This window comes from Hippopotamus amphibius, chromosome 2 (genome assembly GCF_030028045.1).
Source record: "Hippopotamus amphibius kiboko isolate mHipAmp2 chromosome 2, mHipAmp2.hap2, whole genome shotgun sequence".
In the NCBI taxonomy this organism is placed as follows: Eukaryota; Metazoa; Chordata; class Mammalia; order Artiodactyla; family Hippopotamidae; genus Hippopotamus; species Hippopotamus amphibius.
In genome coordinates this window covers 90,069,386-90,074,331 of record NC_080187.1, presented here as the reverse complement: position 1 = coordinate 90,074,331, position 4,946 = coordinate 90,069,386, and the positions used below count along the sequence as shown (strand labels likewise).

The window sequence follows — 4,946 nt, the reverse complement described above, 5'->3', positions numbered from 1 at the left end:
TAGTCTGCTTCTAGAATGAAACCATCAAATGATAACATGCATTCTATGGGAACACAGACTCCAAAATGACATTTTGGAATAGACTTCTGTTATAATCATGTATCTGCCTCTATTTGCACTGAGTAATATGAGAGGGGAAAGAAGTACATAGCTATTTCCTCTCTATCCTCAGACTAAAAAGAGCATTAGATCCATTCAATTCTCTATGCCCCCTTTTTACCTCCAAAGTTTAAAATACCTAGATGAGAAGACTAATTATTTGATGGTGCATACACAACAAATAAAAAGTAACCTGAATGAGACTTTTCACTGGTATTTTTGGAGGGTGTGAGGAGGATGTCTGTGGTAAGGATTTATAAACTATCATTTCCTCCTCCCTCCTGCTCATTTTCCCTTTTCCCTTCTTCTTTTTCTTTTCCTCCCTGCCTCTTCCCCCAACCCGCTTCCTTTCATTGGGAAACAAGATTTCCCAAACAAGCTGACATACCCAACCGAAGGATTCTTATGAGGGTAGCATTTCTGAGGCTGAGCTTTTAGCTGCCCTTCGCCTTAGTTTATACCTGTCGTACAAATTAAGCGACTCGCTTGTTGGCTATCCGTTTATCTTGCCCTTGAAGACATTTTTCTTTTAACCACTTCTAAACTCTCTGCAGGTTGGGATCCCGGTTGAAACTCTGACCTTTGCCTCTCATAACAGCAACTGCACGTATTTTGCTCTCCACGTCTACTCTGTTGTCTCAGAGGTCCTTTCATCCCCAACAGTACCAAGGAGCTTAGTCCTATAACAGCGTCTCCTCCAGACCCTCTGCAGAACATAACTGGCTGGTGGGTTTTCTAGCTTTGTGTAGTATATCTTCTCTAAGATGCTTGATCTCTTCCTCCTCTATTTGCCACCTTTTCTGGCTTTTCTACTTTGGCGAGTGTAGGTCTTTACTTGTTCCAAGCATCCAAGAACTTGGAATCTTCCAAGTTCATCCTAGCAGTGTGCCAGTTGTATCCCCTAGAGTCCTTGTCAGGGCATTAAGTCCTGTATCGCAGGAAAGTGCTTCCATCTTGATAAACTCTCTCTAAACTAACTTTGTTTCCTTGATCCAGCATTCCTAAAATCCAGACACAGACACATTCTGCACTGTGTCTTCATGTTAGGTCTCAATCTCCTTCAGCATGGGATCCCTTTCCTCCCCTTAGCATCCCCATAGCACCTCTGGCCAAGTATTTTTTGTGACTTTACCTTAGTTAGTGGTCTGGTGGCAGGAGTGGAGAGGAGAGTAGCTTCTGAGGAGTTACGTGCAGTCTCACAGGGTAGAGGCCTCTGCATCCTCTTCAGGTGAGGGAAGAGCATTAATTAGGCTTAATTTGGAAAGAACGGGCTACTTTTGTAGGCTGAGAGGACTCCTGGGAAGATGGGGACTTAAAAATTTCAGTGCATCCACCCAGATGTCTCCATCTCAAGTCTCAGGGTGCCATTCATAACCAACAACAGTCCTAACCTTGACAGAGAGCAGACGTGAATTCTCAACGTATTTCAAATTTCTGCTTCCCTTTTAATTAAGTCCTTGGCCACATACTCGGCGTTTTCTGCCTGGGTTGTAGAGAATGAAAGACTATTTGCGTGGTCCGAGAGGTCCTCTGGCTTTCATGCGTGGATGTAAATTGGTGATTGATCACCCTCAGACACTCCTCAACTTCTTCCAATGTCTACTGCCTTCAGCAATAGCCATGCGCCTTCACAGCCCTTAGAAATACTAACCCCAAACCAATTTCACCCGCCACAGCATTCATGTACACTTGTATCCCATCGCTTTTCAGCACTGATGAAAACTGGTACAGCACAGGTGATGTGATTCTGACTTCCAGCCAACTAGTGGGCAATCCAGCTGAAGTGTGATTTTAGAATATGCTTCTTCAGACAACTTCTGGTGCCAAATGTCTATGTGAAGTTCCCCTCAGGAAACTGATTCTGAAACAGAAATTTCCATGCATGTAGTTTCTTGGAGTTCTCTCAGGAACACTATCTGCAAGGCAAGGAGGGAAGCAGGACTGAGTAGAGGAAAAGGCTACCCTGCAACACAGTTGCAACAGAGACCTCAGCCACCCCCTCAGGGGGCTCTGGAGCTGCAACAGACATTCTAAATTGCTCTGAACACAGGCAAGAGAGCCCAGGCGGCACCCCTAGTTCAACCCGTCACTGGTGTAGGCTGACCTCTCCCTGCAAGGGGTCCAAACATAGGCTTTCGAGTTTCTTAAGTAGAGAACGTCTGAAGAGGGATTCACCTGTGAGCTGTCTTTGGCCAAGATATCAAGTAGCTGAGCAAATGAGAGCTGCGTGGAAGGAGGGGGAGGAGATAGATCTGGGTAATAAAGCACTTCTATAGGTACTATGCTTCCTGAAATAGGTACAATTAAAGTATCATGAAAGTTAAGAAGGAAATAAGGGAGCTTTGTAAATAAAGGATGTTGTAGCACAGATAGAAAAGTATAATTCCCCACCCCGGGTTTCTACTGGCCTGGCCCCGTCTCCCTGGGTTCCACTGCCCAATGACAGACAATTTTCCAGTGTCAGAACAGATATTTCCTAGCGGGTGGGTTGTTTTTTTTTTTTTAAGTTTTAAATTACTTCAGAGAGTGTTTACCTCCAGTGGGGAAAATGCTTCACGACAAACCAAAGCCCCGGGCTTGCCGCACCGCCAAGGGCCACTGCTCCGAGCACTGGGGACGGGCAAGAGCTAAGAGGGTGAGGCTCAGCCGGGCGCCTGCCGCCCCGCGAGCACACGGCTACCTGGTCTGTTCGTGAAGTCACAGGGGCCTGAGCCTGCGATGCCGATTCTCTTCATAAAAAGCACCATGCTGGTTAGGTTGGCTTCCTGCATTTCTGCTGGCTTAAAGGGCCGCGTGTCTTTGGAGGCGAATTCCTCAGAATACAGACAGAAAAGCTTTCCTGAAGAGGAACCAAGAATCTGCCTGCGGTGCTCGGCCTGGCTCTGGCTGATGGGCTGCATGACCAGCGAGTTGGCGCGTATCCTGGGGTAATAACACCTTTCTTCTCTCCACACCCACATCAATAACAAATCTGACTGTGTTGCTCCAGATCAAAGATTCTCCCGAGCTGGCCGTTAACACCACTTGTCTCTGATAAACTTGGCATCTTTTTTCTGTTTCATCATTTGGCTTGAACAATGCACATTTCTCTTTTGGATACAAAGGAATAACTACCAGCTCTCCAAGATCTGGGTTTAAGTTAGATCCTTCTTGACAGACAGTTTCATAGGCTTTTTCAATACCTTGTTCACAGGCCAGAAAGACTACAATGTCACCCTTCTCACCCCAGTAGTGAATTTCAAAGATAAGGCGTAAAATAGACTCAAAAGACTCCTTCTGAGCCCCACTAAGGTACACAACCTCCACTGGATGCTTATTTTTCACTTCTATGAGAGGCACAATTCCATAATAAGAACTGAGCTTGCTGATCAGGTGAGGTGAGGAGTTAATTATGAGCTTCAGTTCTGATCTTGCTAGTAAAACATCTTTAAGAAGTGCAAGTAATACATCAGTTGCAATGCTTCTTTCATGAATATCATCTAAGATGATGACCCCATAGCTACCCAAGAAAGGATTGGACATCATTTCTCTTTGCAACATATCATCAGTACAATCCCTCAGGATCGTTTCACTGGTGCAGCAGTTCTCAAAAGGAATCACGTAGCCGACTTCATGACCAATGTTAACATCCATTTCGTCTGCCACCCAGAGGGCGAGCTGGACCGCGGTCTGCTTGTGGACTTGAGTGCATACCACACCCCTGTGCTGGTAGTGGATGGAAAGGCAGTATTCGGCACACCACTGAGGAACCTGAGAGCTCTTCCCACATTTCGCATCTCCTGAAATGATCACAATTTGACTTTGAAGCAGATTCTCCATAAAGGCGTATTTTTCCTTCTATATTGCAAGATCCTCTCTCTCTTTCAGAAGTTTATAATAACGTGATGAATACGGCAATCCATCAAAAGGGTTAAGTTCCAAATCCTCACAGGCCAGAATCCCCGCCTCATCCCCATCACTAGAACCGAGGGATTCAGGAAAACAGCGTTTTTCAGAGGAAGAGTTTGGACATTCCAGTTCTCCTTCCATCTTGTCCAAGTGAGCTTAAGCTGCTGGCATTCTCCCACAACAACCACTGCAAACAGTGTTGAAAGTCTACATATACAAACTCAGATGTCCCAATCTCTAGGACTTCAAGGTTTTAGCAAGCTGAATTCCTCAAATCTGCATGTGTTCTTCTTTGCTGCATTAGCTACTGTGCTGGCTCACTCCAGCACTCTTCGGCACGTTAAATGATTGTCAGTAAACCATGCTGCAGCGGCGGCGCCCGAGTCCGGGGAGGGAGGCCCAGGCCCGGCCGCCTTTCCCCGCGGGGCAGGCCCAGCTCGCGGGACGCACGGACCGACGGACGCCCAGGGTCGGTGACGGAGGGCCCGCGGGCCGCCGGGGACGCGAGGGCCGCCAGGGAGGGCGCGGCCGCCCGCCCAGGCCTCAGGGGCAGAGCGTCTTCAGCCCGCCGCCCCGCCGCCCCGCCGCCTCCCTCGCTCGGCGCCCCCGGCGACGCGCGGGTCCTCGCGCTCGCCCGCGCTGCCTCGCGGCTCGAAAAGTATAATGTTTAAAATTGAAGTATAGTTAATTTAGAATGTTGTGTTAGGTTCTGGTGTACAGCAAAGTGATTCAGGTATACATCTATGTATATTCTTGTTTACATTCTTTTCCATCATAGTTTATTACAAGATATTGAATATAGTTCCCTGTGCTATACAGTAGGACCTTGTTGTTTATGTATTTTATATGTAGTAGTGTTTAGATGTTAATCCCAAAATCCTAATTTATCCCTCCCTGCCCCCTTTCCCCTTTGGTAACCATTAGTTGTTTTTTTCCTATGTCTGTGAGTCTGTTTCTGT

The 4,946-nt window shown here is 46.9% G+C and overlaps 1 pseudogene; it reads right to left on the bottom strand.

Moving 5' to 3' along the window:
* Nucleotides 1-2,741: 2,741 nt before the first annotated feature.
* Nucleotides 2,742-4,128, bottom strand: LOC130844397 (putative pre-mRNA-splicing factor ATP-dependent RNA helicase DHX32; annotated as a pseudogene).
* Nucleotides 4,129-4,946: the final 818 nt, after the last annotated feature.